The following is an 18,066-nucleotide window of genomic DNA, read 5'->3' as shown; positions in this document are numbered from 1 at the left end:
GAATGACTGTATAATAATCTTAAGTTTTTAATTATAATAAATGGTACTTGGGGGCTGGAGAGATGCCTCAGCGGTTAAGAACACTGATTGTTCTTGCAGAAGACCTGGGTTTGAATCCCAGCACCCACATGGCAGCTAACAACTGTCCGTAACTACAGTCATCTGATAGCCTCTTCTGATCTCCTCGGGCATTGCACGACACGGGTGCACTTACCCACGTGCAGGCAATACATGCATACACATAAAATAAAAAATACATTAAATTAAAAAAAAAAGAACAGTACTTGCCCCTTCCATACTATGACATCTAAAGAGCTTTAAGCATGACCTAAAAATGCCCAAAGATCGTGTTAACAGAGTAATGTGGGACAAGATCGTGTGCCTGGAGGTTCTTAGACAAGAGATGTGGAAACGCAAAATATTATCATTATCAAGCATTTTCTCCCTCAGTAACTCGGTCTTTCAGAGGAAGTGAAGCACAGAAATACAAGTCAATTGCCCACACACCCCTGTGCCTGAACTCTGACATTCAATGTCCCCTCCTGCTCCTCTGCCTGTTTCAGAGCTCCTTCAGCCTCTGCTGCCTTAGGGAAGAAGAGCCCAGCAGTGGTTGGGGAACCAGCTTTGCAGTCCTGTCACCCAGGACTTGGGCATCCTGCTGAACAGCAAGGGGGGGCTGGGCTGAAGGACAACAATCAGTGAGCTAGGGAGCCCCTGAACCAAGCCAGTTGTTAAGTAGGCGTGAGAATCCATCAGCTGGAAACACCGAAGGCGGGCAGGCAGGCGGAATGATTCTGGGTGAAGGAACATTGTAAATGTTGTCACCCAAAATAGAGCTGAGCTGAACTTGGCTCCCAGGCACTGCAAGCCTCCTTCCTGCTCTCCCTTGGCTCTCTTCCGAGCCCCAGAGATGCTCTGCAGGTGCCACACCTCCTCCTGCTGCTGCCAGGATTGGCTTTTTCTACACTACTGTGGAGGCTGAGCGTACAAGGGAAAGGCAAAGGCTGACCTGGAACACCAGAGTCAGTCCTGGGAGCAGGCTCAGTCTCTTCTGGTCCAGGAGTCACACAAATCATGGAAGCTTGACACTAAGAAACTCAGAGTATAAAGGCAGGAGGATTACACAGAGCACTTGTCTTTCCTATCACCCACACCTTCCATTCCACTTCTGCCACCACAGGCCCTGCCCCTCTCTTCCATCTATATTCTAAAAACCACTCAGTCACCCAAGTCAGAAACCTTAGCATGATGCTCAATCAAGCATTCTTTTTGACTCCATGGGTAGTGACTGGCTCTTTCCACACACTGGCCAATCTACCATCTTCTTTCTTTCCTTGCAGCTTGTGTTCTTCAGGCCTCCACGCCTCCCCATACTTCATTCTTTCCTGAGCCATCTCTACTAAAATCAAGTTTGATCACTTCAAACTCCTCTTTGAATACCTTTCAGTGGCTCATCATCGCCAACACAAGAAAGTCCAAACTCCAATGCGGCCCTTGAGGTCCTTCACTGTCTCCCAGGGACCTCCTTCGCTAGGCTCATCTCCTGCCTTTCCCCTACTCTCACACTCCTAATTCTAACTACATCATACCGCTCAGATGTCCCTGGTGTTTTCAGGCCCAGTTTAGATGTGACCTTGGACAGGAAGCTGAAGCTGCTGTCCCTGTAGACAACTGTAGAGCTGCTGTCCTCAGATCTCTCGCCAGCATCCACATCACCTAATTGGCACTTGGCTCAGCCAGTCAAGTCTTTTGTTTTCCTTTTGTATCACCACAACTAGATGAAAGAGCTTGAAAGAAGAACTGTGTCTAAAATATTTATTCTTAGTATCTACCTCTATGCCCCATAATTCATACTATTTAAGACACATTTACAATTTACAATGATAGTATTAGTTATCTTTACACACAAGGGTATCTCATTACCCCAGTCAAATGAAAAACAACTTGAAGATATAGGTCATGCCTAGAATTTCTTTTTAATCTGCCTAAATATGCAGCATATGGCATATGACAAGACTGTCTCAGGAAACAAATGGCAAATATATTATCCAATTATGAAAGCAGATATTGTGCTTCTATACATATTTATGGAGCACCTACTCATATTCTAACACTGGAGATGTGGCAGAGGAAAATACCTTTGCCCTTTTGGAGTTTACAGTTCTGGGAAAAGGAGCTAGACAACATTTATGACATACAATGTATAGCTGTTAAATGGTGATATGAGCTAATGTGAAAAATGAAATAAAGACAGGGAGTAAAAACTGACATGGGGCTGCTGTTCAGACAGAACGGCCCAAGGGTGCTCACCAAGGAGGAGGCAGTGGAAGAGGTGAAGTTATTTTCCAAGTAGAGTAAACAGCAAAGACAAAGGTCCTCAGGAATATGTCTGGCTGGTTCAGAAAAATAACAAAGATGGTCACAAAGATAAAGTGGAAGACATGAGGGTGGAGTAGAGCTGGGATCAGAGAGGGAACAGACTGGAAGATGCCAGTGAGCCTTTAGTCATCCTGAAAGAGGGAAAGCCACGTGAGGCGTGGAGCAGGAGGATCTCACGAGCTCATTTATTTTTGATTGTTTGGTCAGTCTGGTTGCTGTGTTCAGAATAGACTGGAAAAGGACAGGATGGAAACACAGAAACCAATCTGAGGCTGTTAAAACAAGGCAGGAGATCATGGTGGCATGGACAGAATGGGAGGTGATAAGAAACGTGGATTCTGGGCATATCCTAGAGATAGAACTTTGAGGATTTCTGAGAGGATTGGCTATGGAATCAGAGAAGAGAGATGTCCAGGATGGCTCCAAGATTTTTTGTTTTAACCACTGGTTTTGCCTTTTTGAGTTGGGGAAGATGACAAGGGACATCCAGGGAATTTGCCTATCAATTGGCAAACTCTCCTTTTCAGCTATAGTGCCTAACAGCACAAAAGGTGCTAAATGTGCCTATACATAAATGAATGGCTACATCACCGGTCAGAAACCCAAGCTCAAGGCACACAGCTATTCATCAGTGTGAGTCCTGACAAACGAAGTGCAGTCAAAGCAAAGGAAAAATGCAGTTGTAAAGGAAAGGAAGAGTAAAATGTGATAGAATAGTGGCCTGAGAATGATGTGCACCATCCTAGTTCTCAGAACCTTGGAGTATTTTACCTATCAGACAAAAACCATTTTGCAGATATGATTAAAGTAAGGTCTGAGATTACCTGAACAGGTCTCCTATGATCACAGTGTCCCTTATAAGAGAAAGGTAAGGGGCTGGGGTTCAATCAATAAAGCACTTGCCACACAGGCATGAGGATCTGAGTTGGATCTTCAGGACCCGTGTAAAAAGCCTGGCATAGTGGCACACACTTGTAATTCAGTACTGAGGAGGCAAAAATAGGCAGATCTCTGATTCTTGCTAACCAGCCAGCCTAGCTTAATTGGTAAGTCTTAGTTCCCAGTGAGAGACTCTGTCTCAAAAAGCAAGGAAACCTCTTAAGGAGTGATGCCCAAGGTTGACCTCTGGCCTCCACATATGTGTGCACACAAGTACACTCACACACTTACACACATACACATGAACCTAAACACACACACACACACACACATACACACACACGTAAAAGGAAGGAGGGGGGAAGGGGAGGAAAAAGAGAGAGATAGAGAAAGAAAGAAAGAAAAATTGTTAAATGCCGGTTTGAAAGATAAAGCCACGGAATGCTGGTGGTCCAAATTCTCCCCAAAAGCCTTCAGAAGGAACACAGCCCTGCCGACACTTTGATGTTTAGCACATCGAGACTGATTTGGGGCCTCTTGCCTCTAGAATTGTAGGATAATCAATCATCTGCATTGTTTAAACTACTAAATGATAGGAACTTGTGGTATTTGACTCAACACTGCAGCTGAAATGGGAAGTTCGTCAGCTGATAGGCAAAATTGCTTGAATGTCTCTTACAATCTCCAGTTCAAAAAAGGGTAAGACCAGTTGTTCAAGTAAAAAATCCTGGAGTCAAACGGTGTGGTGACACTTGCCTTTAGTCCCAGCACTTGGGAGGCTGAGGCAGGTAGATCTCTATGAGATCAAGGCCAGCCTGGTCTACACTGTGAGTTCCAGGCCAACTGTACTACAGGGAGACCCTGTCTCAAAAGACCAAAAATTTCCTGGAGCCGTCCTGGATGCCTCATACTCCACAGCTGATCTTCTCACAAGTTCTGTACATCTGACCTTCACTTATGTTTTAGATGTATTTCTCTGTCTCTCCCGCCCTCCCCTCTCTTATAAGGACCTTATAGGTGATCACACTGGGCCTACCAGATAACCCAAATCCTTAGCTTAAAGATATCTTCTCATCACTTCTTTGTAGATTCACTTGTCCAATCTACTATGTCCCTTTGCCTAGGTGCTTAAATAGCCTCCAAAATAAATTAGGCAATCCTCTCTTTGGACTGTTATAGTCTAATTATATAATATAGTATTATTAGGGGAAGTTGTGTGAGGGGTTCATAGAAACTGTGTAGTATTTTTGCAGGTTTTCTGTGAGCACAATTAGGAAAGCAATACACAGAGATACAAGCTAAACATTTTGGAAATGATCATAATTTGGAAAGAGCTGCTGCTCTTGAATAAAGACTTGATCAAGAAATCATACCCCTCGTGAAGATTATGCGTCCTGCTTTACTGAACAGCAGACATAATACAGCATTCTACAACGAATAAACGTAGTAGGTTCATAGCAACAGAAAATCACCATCAGGCAGACACCACCAGCAACTCTTTCAGTCAGGATTCACCAGTGGATACTAAAATTAGTGGCCAAAGGCCAGAAGATAAAAAAGATTTTCACAGTTTTAAAGTATGCCCTCCATGATATTTTTAACTATAAAGGGATAGTCACTTTACTGTGGAGACATTCAGCAGACACCTAACCATGTGACCAAGGTTGTCATCAAGGTTGTACGATGCCCCGAGAAGCACAAAATCATTTCTGTTGATCTTGTCAAAAGGCAAAACCTCAGTTTAATGATTAGAAACCACTAAGCAAGCCCAAACTGAGGCACATACTTCCAAATAACAGATTAACTCTCTTCAAAAAGGTCAAGATCACGGAAAAAAAGGAAAGACTGAGAGGCACACAAAGTGGACACCAAAGAGAAACGACGACTAAAGGAGCATGGGGTGCAGCGAATTTAGAGTCACATAGTTTAGTTAATAATACTGTTCCTATGTTAATTCCTTAGAGCTCTGATAATTGTACTATGGTTATGTAAGGTAGTAATATTAGGGAACTTGGGTGGGGGGTGTACAAGAACGCTCTGTGCTATTTTTATAACTTTCCTCAAGTCTAAATTTAGTTCAAAATGAAAAGTCAAAAAAGGAAGATTATGTGTCCAGTTCTACTATTGATCAAGCATCGCTCTGCAACTTCAGGCAGTCTTCCCTCAGTCTTCCCGGCAAACAGGATGCTCCCAACATCCTCTTAGGAGATGAGGAACTGGGTAGATTCCTTGCCCCTAAACAATGTCTCTTAGGTCTTGAGTTCCTAGGGCTTTGAAAGCATAGACCGTAATGTGTTAAATGCCTCTCTCTCAAATGTGAAAGGTCCCATGATAAGTCTGAAATTGCCATTAATGATACCAGTTAGCTCCCTGACTCAATTCCATTGGCCAGAGCATGGTGCTCAGGGATTAGAAGTTAATGGCTCCTCTGATGCTGTCCCCTGCCACTGTCCTGGCAAGGCCATTCCTGGTCTTCCTCCTGGTACTGTGAGCATAGGCTGATCTTGCTTTCACTTGTACAGTAAGCTCTTGGTCTCAAAACCGGCCTCTCTAGCTGCGTCCTTGCCTGCCTGTTTGCCTTTCAGTTCTTCAGAGACAGCCATGGCAAGGTAGTACCAAGCCACCAAATTCTCAGTGGGGGCATTAAAATCATGTCTATGAATGCATAGGACCAGCATCTCTGGTGTTACATGTTCGAATTCCACTGCCCAGGTTATCCCTAGTGCCAAAGGCATCCAAAATCATGACTAGGTGGGGACATAGGAGGGACACAAAGATTAGGTAATAACTCTTTCCAAACAACTCCACCTCAGCTGTGGTCCTCTTTGTCTTCCATAGGACCACTGGGTTCCTACTATAAGAAACTAAGTATCTAAGGTGCCTAGGTCAAAGGTTCTGAAAAATCAGTGGCTTTTCTAGAAGACCAGATAGAAAAGAACTGTTAAATGCATCTTATTTAACTTTGGAGGCCAAGCCAAGGAGAAAGGATTATCAAATCACATGATCTGTTGAGTATCAACAATACTAAAATGTGGGCTAGGGGTAGACAGCTTGCGTAGCATGGCGGAGGTACTTGGGTTCCATCCCCAACACCACAAAAAAACACAATAAAATGATACTAAAATGTGCCGCCTACCACTCCTCTTGGTCAGTACATGCTCTGCCCATCTGTACCATGAAAAAAGACCACCACTGTGCTTTGCAGGGCTCCTGTGCAGTGTTACAAACAAAATGGAGATTGTTCAGCTTCTGCAGAAGCCATCAAAGAAAGCTTTGAAGTACAGATTGCCCTGCTCTGGCTCCAATACACCGCAGGTGTGAAATGGCACAGCCATTCTGGAAGGCAGCTTGATAACGTGTCAAACGTCTTGAAAACGTTCCTATCCTTTGACCCAGCAATCTTGCTTCTAGGAATCATCCCAGATAAATCAGAGACATATATAAAAATTACTGTACTGAGTGTCATCCCAGGATTATCTTTAGTAGTAAGAGGTTGCAAAAATGCTTCTGTATGGACCACTGACCAAGTAAACAAAGCACAGGACAATTAGGTGGCATTAATTAATTAATTGACATTTTCCAAGGGCTGCTAATGTAGCTCAGTCATGTGCTTGCTTAGCAATGTGCAAGGCCCAGGGTCCTAACCCCAGGACAGAAAAAAAAATTATGTTCTCTAAGAACAGTCTGCCATTTAGTAAGATATGACCTTGATTTCACATGTGTGTGGTGGGGTAGAAGAGACACGTAAGTAAAAAATCAGAAAGAAAATCCACCATTAAAGTGGTCATTTCTAGGTGATTGAGAGATTGACAGATCCTTTAAAAAATGTTTTTGTTGCTTCTAAATTTTTTCCAATAAAATATGCTATTTTCTAATAGGAGAATATAAAGACCCTATCACAGAAAGTCTCATTAGCCTGCCCTAGGGTCTTTATGAGTCAGAAATAAAGCCAAAACCAAACACTATGATTATCAAAAGCCCAGCTCAGCTCACAAGCTGCCTGTGTGTGCAGCGGAGCTCCAGGGCAGTGGCTCTTAAATGGGGTGATGCTGTCCCCCAGAGACAGCTGGAAAGTCTGGAGTAGTAACTAGGGTAGGAAGATGCTGCTGGCATCAAGCTGACAGAGGCTGCTGGGGTGCTACAGAACACTCTACAATGCCCAAGACAGTGCCTCACAGTGAAGACTAGTCAGCTCCAAATGCAAGAGTGCCACTGCTGAGAATTCTGCTCTAGGAGAAAAGAATCATGAGTCCAGCCCCGACCTCCTGGAACTTGAAAAAAACTCAGGCAGCTTGAAGAAGGCCTCTCAGGAAGCTCCAACCTGTTTTTACATCCTGTGCAAGCCATAGCACCTTCTGCTGCAAACAGGATCTGACTTGGCAGTTAACGGGCCCCACGGTGGAGAGCACCAAGGACTTTATTGCTTACATTAAGCAACCTTCTACTTCCAACTCTAGAAAAAGAAATTACTCATTTCACTTGAGAGCCACAAACAGCTGCATATGGGGCCTGCCTCGAGCAGGAGACCTGCTTGCATGCCCTTTTCTCTGCATCTTCACTCCGGAAGTGCCCCAGGTGAGCATACTAGACTTTGACCCCAAGTATCTTTAGGATAATGGGAAAGAAACCCATCATAGCTTGAGAAAGGCTTTTTCCTTCCAGAAACTCCTCTATCAAAGGATCCTGCTTGTATTTATCCAGGGGCAATGAATGTGATGCCAGCATTTCCTTTTTGCCTGTGACCTTGGGTTCGACTTAGAAACTTACAGATCTCAAGAGCTGGAACTCAAGAGCTTGGCTCATTATCCCTCCCTTTACAGATCACAAGATCGACTACCAAAGAAGCTAAGACTCTTTCCCACATCTCACAGCTCTGGTAGAGCCAGCATCTGAGCCCAAATCTTCTGGCTATTCCTTAATGGTATCTCTGTCACTAAGAAGTCAATTCTGTGAGATCCAGAACTTCCAGGCCTATTGGAGGTAGCTGGCTCTTTCTAGAGACAGTCCATGAGCATAGATGCGAGGAGACCACATAGGTGTAGATACACATGGACAGACTGACACGTATACGGCCTTTTGGCTGCAACCACAAAGAAAGAATCTGAACAGAAGATGCCTGCGGGAATCACACAGCTGTCCCACAAATGTGGAACCCTAGGATTGCTACTGCCATGTCCTTGGAGTTTCTAGCAAACCTTGTTATCAGCCAGACAAAAAGGTTCTTGCTTACCCCTTTTACTGGATAGCTGACCATGCAACTACTTGCTGCATTGACTCAACAAACATTTATTAAAGCCCACTGCATGGTGAAAGTTGAGCCTGACAAAGACCATTTGGGTCTGATATTGTCATCTACTGGCCAACCCTGTTACAGACCTTCGCTTTGGACTGCTTTGAGAGCCCTTAATCCATTCTGCTCTGTTTCACTACAGTGAATGCATCTTTACCTGAACTAGCTTGGGAAACTCTAATGTTGGCTTGTGACCAAAAGAACATAACTAAAACCAAATGAAATTAATATATGCTACAATGAATTCCAGATGGGTCAACATTAAATGTGAAGTTAAAAACTAGAGAAAAAGAGATTGGTCTATTTACCCTGCAGCAGAGGGAAAATAACCTTTCTGACAAATGATATAATCAGAGCCAAGACAGACAGACTATAATAATAATAATAATAATAAATAGTAATAATAATAGTAATAATTATAAAAAGCATGGAAACAAGGGAAGTATAGTAATATGATTAGAATGTGGGCTTCAAAGTCAGACAGGGCTACCTCTGTTTCTTACTGTGTGGCCTTGAGCAAGTTATTAGCCTGAGTCTATTCCCCATATGAACTGGGATAACAGCAATGGTACCAGCCTTCTAGGATTGTTAGAAGCCTGAAGGAAGAGCTTGGGCAAAACAATTACATAGAATGTTGTGTATTCAGTGTCCATTATTCCTGACACATGGGAGCCACTTAGCACTTACCCTTCAATGTGTTCCAATTCTCTCCCAGAAGCTACGAGACAAATAGACCCACAAACTTCCCCAGGGCTGCATAGTTCATGGTGTGATACATGAACACCATTGTATCCTCCACATTCTCTTAAGTGCAGAGAACCCTGCCCTTGACAAATGCAACCCAGGGCCCCAAAACCTTCCTGAGGTAACAGTAACTGGCCTAGAAATCCTGGCGGTTGTTTGAAATATGAAAGAGGGAGACCAAAGTCCTGACCCAACCAGAAGAAAGCAGAATATCAGTGTTCCTGAAGGTTCACTATTCTTCAAAGTCCTGTAGAGGAAACCATTGGCCGCTGACACTGCTGTAGCTGCAGAGCTGTGTCACATGGAGTCTCTTTTCCCTTACCTCAGAATGAAAGTGTCCTCAGTCGAAAAGCCACATCTCTCTTGCCTGAAGCCAAGCTGAAAGCTCTTTAAGAGTTGAACCTTATGTTCTGTGTCCACCAAACACCCTGATTGGCATCTACATGCAGGAGACACTTTAAATAAAGCTGCTATAAATACACCAGGGCAGGTTCTCTCTCTCTCTCTCTCTCTCTCTCTCTCTCTCTCTCTCTCTCTCTCTCTCTCTATCCTCTCCCAATCTCCCTCCCTATCTCTCTCTCTCTCTCTCTCTCTCTCTCTCTCCCCTCTCTCTCTCTCTCTCAGCTTTCAGTTCCTTTGGGTCAATACCAACAAGCACAATTGCTGGATTGTATGGTCTAAGTAAGTTAGTTTTGTAAGCAGCAATCAAGCTGTCTTCCAAAGTGAACATGCCATTTTGCATTCCTACTGGCCACAAAGGAGAGTTCCTGTGGCTCCATGTCTTCACCAGCATTTGGTGGTGTATTCACACTTGTCAAAACTTGGAAGCAATTGATATGCCCTTCAGTCAATAAATGGATGCGTAAGTTGTGGAATATCTGAATAAAGAGATATTATTCAGCACTAAAATGAAACAGGGTTTAAGCCAAGAAAACACAAGACATAAATGTCCTGAACTGTCTAGGAGACACTGTGTTGGAAATCAATCCTCAGTCTAAGGCAGGACCCCCATGATTGAATTCTGGTGGCTTTGTAGGGAGAGAGGGAGGGGGAGAAAAGGAAAAGAGGCCAACCAGATGTATATGCATACATTCATGTACTCCCTCTTTCTTGCCACCTTGAGACTGTGTCAACAGGAATGCCATCATCAAATGTGGCCAAAGCCCTTGCACCTCCAGAACCACAAACTTCATTTCTTTATAAAATGTTCTGCCTCAGGTATTTCATTATAATAATAAAAATGGACCAAATACAGATATAGAGAAAACTTAAATGGATGTTATTAAGTGAAATAAGTGAGTCTGAAAAGGTTACAAATTGTATGATTCCAACTATATGACATTTTGGAAAGGCAAAACCAGGAAGACATGGAACTGGAGAGATGGCTCAGTGGTTAAGAGTTGTACTGCTCTTCCAGAGGACCTGAGTTCAGTTATTCCCAGCACCCATGTCAGCAGCTCATAACTGCCTATAACTCCAGCACTGAACACATATGTACAACCCCCCCCAGAATTTAAAAATAATAATGAAATAAAATAAAACAGTAACAAAAGATCAGTAGTTGCTGAGGGGTGAAGGGAGAGGGAGAGAGGGAGAGAGAGAGAGAGAGAGAGAGAGAGAGAGAGAGAGAGAGAACTGTGGATTTTTTTAGAACACAAAAAACATTCTTATGATGAAAATAAATGCATATCTAAGCTGGGCGTGGTGGCAAATGCCTTTAATCCCAGCACTTGGGAGGTAGAGGCAGGCAAATCCCTCTGAATTCAAGGCCAGCCTGGTCTATATAGTGAGTTCCAGGCCAGTTGGTGCTACAGGGAGACCCTGTCTCAAAAAGACCAAAGGAAAAAAAAAAGAATAAAAAAAGAAAAGAAAAGGAAAAAAGAGAAAATTAATTCATGTCCTGATATACTTGTCCAAATCTACAGAATGTACAAGACTGAACTCTACTAACTCTACTTTGGGTGAAAATGATGTTTACATGTAGGTTTAGCAATTATAGTCATTTATTTATTTATTCTTATTTTTTATGTATAAGTGTTTTGCCTGTACCATGTATGTGCAATGCCCAACGAGGCCAGAATAGGGCATCAGATTCCCCCTGGAACCAGAGTTACAGATTGTTGATAGCAGCCATGTGGGTGCTGGGAACTGAATCTGGGTCCTCTGCAAGAGCAGTCAGTACTCTTAACCATTGAGCCATCTCTCCAACCCCAGGTTTATCAATTGTAAGAGATGTGCTACTCTAGAGAGGGTTGTTAATTGGGAGGCTATACATGTGTGGTAACGGGGTTTATATGGGATATCTTTGCACCTTCTCTCAGATTTGCTGTGAGCCTAAATTTGCTCTTAAAAGCCTTAGGTTGGCAAAATGACTCAGTGTAAGGGTGCTTGCCACAAAACCTGAGGGTCTGAGTTCACTCCCTGGAACTATTAATAGGTAATAATAAATAGTTAAACAACAATAAAGTCTTTTTTAATATATTTTATTTATTATTTTTATCTTATGTGTATGAGTGTATTATCTGCATGTATGTGAGTGCACCCGTGCTGTACAATGTCACGGAGGTCAGAAGAGGGTGTCGATTCCCCTGGAACTGGAGTTAAAAGTATTGAATAGGTTAATGCTGTTGTAAGGAAATGCTTCTTTTAATTAAAAAAAAATTATCAACAATAAAATAGGGTTTAAAACTCAAAAAAAAAAAAAAATACCAACACAGCTGGGAATTGAACCCAGGCCCTCTGCAAGAGCAGCCAGTGCTCTTAACTGCTGTGCCATCTCTCCAGCTCCCAAATACAATAAAGTCTTTTTAAAAACCAACACAGAAAAGATGCTTTGAACGTCCTTACTCTCAGCAAATGGATCTAGAAATGTGAATCTTGAATCACATGTGCATGACTCCTCTTCCCATCCACTAGCGGCAGTGTCTTACTCATGTTATATTAGGTACCTTCCAGTGCTCTTAACTGCTGTGCCATCTCTCCAGCTCCCAAATACAATAAAGTCTTTTTAAAAACCAACACAGAAAAGATGCTTTGAACGTCCTTACTCTCAGCAAATGGATCTAGAAATGTGAATCTTGAATCACATGCGCATGACTCCTCTTCCCATCCACAAGGGGCAGTGTCTTACTCATGTTATATTAGGTACCTTCAGTTCTAGCCAGAGCACTCAGTGATTCAAATGGAGGCCTTCAGAAGCATGTGGTGTCTCCTGGAGACTTTGCGAGAGTTGTTCATTGACTAAACGTCCTTGGGGTTAGGCCACCTTCACAATGTCTGTGCCCCTGTCTTGCTTCTGGCCTCCTTATCACTCCATGGAAGACCTGAAGCCTGCCATCAAGTGATGTCTTGGTACCAAACTTCTTGACATAGCATGTGAGAACTTTTACAATCCAGTCCCAGCCTAGCTTTGGAGCAGCGTCTTCTACCCCTTGGACCATGTGTGTATATGTCATGCCTTCATATAATTGACAGCCATGTTTTTCCAACATGCTCTTGAGCTTCTTCTACAGCATCTTCTCATAGTTGCCCTCAACTCCGACAAACTCCTGAACCTTCCTCAGGACTATGGGAGGCAGCTTCTGGAGTGGCCCCCAGTGATCCCACCTCCTGGTTGTTCTGCCCCAGTGCAATGCTTTCCATTGGAGTGTGGCTGGATCTAACAACTCACTATAATAAATGTAGCAAGGCAAAAATGGTGGCATATCATTTCTGTGGTTGGTTTTAAAAAGATTGAAGACCATCTTTCTTTCTCCCCCACAAGTCTGAAGGAAGTAGCTATCATACCATGAACTACCCTAAGGTGAGAGCCATGTGACAGAGAGATATCTCTAGTCAACAGCCATAGAGGACCTGTAGCTTGCCAGCAGCTGTATGAAGGAGTTCAAGCCGCACCCCGCCCCCAAGAGCTGAGAGTACAGGAGCAGCACTGGCTAACACTGGATTTGTAGCCTTGTTAAAACCCGAGGCTGGAAGACTCAGTCAAGTTATATCTGGACTCTTAACTCACAGAAGTTGTGAGAATATAAGTATATGTGGCTTAAAGCCAAAAGTTATGTGATCACTTGTTATGCACAGTTAACAGATATGAGAACCTGGTGCAAATGGCATTCATCTATCAAGCATTCTCCCATACCCTTTTCTCTCTCCCAGACCATCTGTACCAGTCCCGTTGCTCATGACATACATGCAGATTCCTTCCTAAAGTCCCCATATCCCACTTGATCTGATTCAGCTCCCCTTCCCAAGCTCATCTCTCACCACTGTCATGACAACTGGCGCACCTCCTGTTAACTTATTTCAGTGTGCCCAGGCTCTCTTTGACCCCTTTGCACATTCTGTTCCCACAGGCTGGAACGCTGCTTCTCTTACTTATTATTTCATTTACGTGGATTTCATCTTCAAAATTCCAGCTCAAATCTCTTTCCTCCTGGAAGATTTTCCAGCCCCCTGGGTTGGATTTAGGAGTCCTTCCATGCCCCCTCGCCTTGTAGCGTCCCAGTTGTAGCATGTCTCACATTATGCCATAAATTCTTTGATTGCTTATCTCCTGACTTAGACTGTAATTCTGAGGACAGGACACATGTCATACACACACACACACACACACACACACACACACACACACACACACACGTCCTTTCTTAACTTACAGAAATGCCATTGTACTCTTTCTGACACCTTGGCTTCTGAGTTGCTTGAACTCTTCCTCTCTAAAGATGTGCTGCACTCTGATCTGAATGACTCCTGTGCTTAAACTGTAGCCTTTAACATCACCAAAACTTACAAGCCCTCTGTAATGCTTCCTGCTCTCCAACCTCTGTCTCCTACTTTCTAGTTTTCCCTCAGACTGGACTCCAGTAAGATGTTCAGCTAACAGGATCACCATGTATGTCATGTCTTCTCTTTCTGTTCTTCATATAAACTCTTTAAAATAATCCCTTTTCTTTACTGGGCACAGTGCCGCATGTCTATAATCCTATCTTCAAGGGAAATTGTGGTAGAAAGACTGTGAGTTTGAGGCCTGTCTGGGCAACACAGCAAGAAGCTGATTTTAAAATATAGCAAGGGGACATTGTCCCTACTAGACACCATAGGCTAACAAAGTAAAAGTCTAATGCCAGCAATGGACTCTCTCTTTTAAAGCTGTTGACCAGGGGTCCCATAGACCCTCTAAAAATAGTGGTCATTATTCCTGCTCTTGGTTATGCACCAGAACTTGATGGTAAGACCCTATTGCTGAGGACACTACATACATGAGCCATAGAACAAAGAAGAAAAAATCAAGCTGGTTGCTGACTGCTAAGCCTCATCTCTATTGGCTAGCTTTCATAGTGCTGGAAGGTGATATGCATGTTGCCTAAAGAGAAAATTAATTATCAGTCTTATCCAGCTATGGATCCTGTGAGCTACAACAACTGGCCTGGAAAATCTGTCCAATAGTGCAATAGTGGCACAAATATTATGGAAATAATCAGCCACTTTCTAATTGAATTTAAGGTCTAATTCACAAGATGGAGCCCATACCTGACATTTATATAGGCATAAGAACCTGAGGCTAGACAGATCATAGGCCATATGGGAGACCCTAATACTATTATTCTGCTAAATAGATAGAGTATTAAACTGACTGCTAATGACTTTGTGTTATATTCATAGATTAATGCATCTCCCAACTCTCAGCAGAGAAACTTTCTCATGCAGCAGATGGAGTAACACAGAGGGCCACAACTGGCCAATGTGCAGACAATAAGAGGCTTCAGAGTGCTCATCCCTGAATAGGACACCTATATCAATATGTCAGGGATTATTGTGGAAGATGGGGGTGGAAAGATTGTAAGAGTCAGTGGTGGTGGATGACCACATGAAAACAGTTTTCCAGACAGCTGGTCAGTTACTCACATGAGCTCATAGCAATGGTGACAGTATGCACAAGCCCCACTTAAACTTAAGTTGGACAAAATCTCAGCATGGATGTGAGGAGGTGGGTAAGAAACCCAACCCTACCTGAGGAACTATTGGTAACTGATGGCTGCTGGGAGGGAAAGAATCAGTCTTGTTTAAGACATGAGACTCTTGGTAGGCTGACTGGGCTCCAGTGAATGGACCCACAGTGAAGGGTATTTGGTGATACAAATTTGACTCAATAGACTACATATATATATATATGCATATAAAGTATATGTATAGAGTATATGAAATTGTGTGGGGGTAGTAGGGGGTGCAGGTGGGAGAAAGGATCTAAATATGGTCAAAATATATGAAATTCACAAAAGTTCAATTTAAAAAAGAGTTTAAAAATTCCCTTTCTTTACTTTGCTCAATTATAATCTTTGTGCAATTAAATCAATCTAGTACATGCACCCATGCAGTTGAACAGAGCTGGAAAAACACACTCAGCCATGTAGACTAGTCTCACTTTAATGACCATGAATCAAAGATGAGCCATCAGCGTGCCTGGCAATAATACTATCCTCCCTAGTTTATTCACCCACCTACTCTCTAGGATGACTACTTCACACCCTCCTTCTCCTCCAACTTTAAACAAGTCCTCCTCCATACTCTCACTGATGACCTTGTTTCCTACTTCACTGAGAAACTGCCAGTCAGAAGAGAATTTCCACCGACTCCCACCTCAGCATTCACGCACTGAGAGCAGCCATACACTTAACCCTGCCTTTCCTCATGTTACTGAGATGAATTGTCCATGATTCCAGAGCCAGAACTTGCCCTCTCTACTTCAGGAAACCCTTTCAGCAATCCCACCTCCCTCTTCTGCATCACTAATCTCTCCCTCTCAATTGGGTCATTCCCAGCAGCATGTAAACATGCTGTTCCTTCTCCCATACGGAAAAAGGATAATAAGAGTTTCAGGTTAGGAAGATGAAACAGTTCTGGAGATGAATGGTAGTGACAGTTGTGTCACAATGGGAATACACTTAATGACACCAAACTCTATACTTAAAATGGTTAAATGGGAAATTTGGTATTTTGTACATTACACCACAGTAAAAAATAATAATAAAATAAGCTCTGCCAGGTTTGCTTCCCCATACAACCTACCACTCCACTTTGTTCCCCTTTGCAATAAATTTGTAATATTTCCTTCTCTTTCCTTCTCTGCTAAATGGTATCAAATAAGGCTTGACTAGCACCTGCTCCTGTCAGACCCCAGAGGTGCCCACACTACCCAATCTGTGATGAGTAAGGCTGGTGCTCATCTTCTGGGCTCCTGAGCAGCCCTGTAGCCTGCTCACTGCTCCTTCCTACCCCAGGCATGGTCTCCATGTGGCTTCAGTTCACTCCACCCTTGCGTTTCTTTTAACCTCACCAGTCACTTCTTAGTCTTCTTTGCTGGCATCTCCTCCTCCTCCTCTCATCATCCTCTTTTTCTTTTCTTTTCTTTTTTTTTTTAGTTTTTAAAGAAGATTTATTTATTTTTGTTTCATGTGTATGAATGTTTTGCCTATGTGAATGTGCATCAAGTGTGTGCAATGCCCATGGAGGCCAGAAGAGGATATTGAATCCTCTGGAATTGCTATAGACGGTTGTTACCTGCCATGTGGGTGCTGGGAACTGAACCTGGGTTCGTTACAAGATAAGCCAGTGCTCTTAACCACTGAACCATCTCTCCAGCCCCTCTCCCATATTCTCTTAACGCTCTAGTGCCCAGGGCCCAGTCCCTGCTCTTCTTTTCTACCAACTACACTCACTGCCTTGCTGGTTTTAGCTACCATGGTAGTTCTCTTAGCTTTCAAAACACATATTATTATCCCAAATATGTCTTATTTTCTACTTAACACATTCAACCTACCCCAAATCCAAGTTCTTAACTGTCTTCACCTCAAAAGTTGATCTACCGACTTCCCTCTGCTTCCCTGGACCTGCATGACCTGCCAGCTTCTCTGTGGGAGCCCTCTGGATCTGGTCCCACCCTCACCTCCCTCTGCTTCCCTGGGCCTGCACGACCAGCTGGCCACTCCCTGGGCCTGCACGACCTGTCAGCCTCTTTCCTGGACTCTGGGGCTGAGCTCTTGGGCCAGGGCCACCACTGCTTCCTGATCCCTTTCATCCAGACAGACCCAGTTCCTTCTTGAGTTCCCCAGGAGCCCTCTGGGTTTGGTCCCGCCCTCACCTCCCTCTGCTTCCCTGGGCCTGCATGACCCACCATCCTCTCTCCAGGGTAATTCAATCACGCCCTGCGCCTTGACTCCCCCAGCCTCATTCACCCTCCTATCTCCCCTGTCCTTCTCTCTTCCTAGCCTGGGTCCTGTCCCATTCCTTATCTTGTGCCCCAGACACCTGGACCACCACTGCTTCCTGTTCCTTTGCATCCAGACCAACCCAGTGCCCTCTCATGGTCCCCAGGAGCCCTCTAGGCCTGGTCCCGCCTCTCACCTTCCTCTGCTTCCCTGGGCTGCATGGCCCTCCAGCCTCTTTCCTGGGCTCCAGGGCTGACCTTTTGGCTTCCTGATTCTTTGCATCCAGACCAACCCAGTTCCTCAGTGCAGTTCCCAGGAGCCCTTGGGGCCTCTTCTTGCCCCCATCTCCCTTTGCATCTCTGAGTGTCATGGCCACCAGCTGCTCTAGACCAGCATCTTTCCTGGGCCCTGCTCCCAACCCCCAAATTCCTGAGGCCAAAATCTTTCCTGGAGGGATCCAGACCTTAGGAGAAAGCCTGAGAGCATCTGATCCTCATCTGACTTGGGCCTCTGTGGGAACTCCTGAAGACAAAAGCAATCTGGCCACTCCAATATAAAATCAAAAGAGAGAAC

General features: G+C 43.9%; 1 protein-coding gene across 3 annotated transcripts in view; it reads right to left on the bottom strand.

Moving 5' to 3' along the window:
* Positions 1 to 18,066, bottom strand: part of Nrg2 (neuregulin 2) — a 220,416-nt gene that overhangs the window by 161,942 nt on the left and 40,408 nt on the right. The window lies entirely within an intron of this gene.

The sequence above is a fragment of the Nannospalax galili genome, unplaced genomic scaffold, assembly GCF_000622305.1.
Source record: "Nannospalax galili isolate Female #2095 unplaced genomic scaffold, S.galili_v1.0 scaffold760, whole genome shotgun sequence".
NCBI classification, from domain to species: Eukaryota; Metazoa; Chordata; class Mammalia; order Rodentia; family Spalacidae; genus Nannospalax; species Nannospalax galili.
Note: the sequence above shows the minus strand (reverse complement) of the source record. Positions and strands in the feature narration are given on the sequence as shown.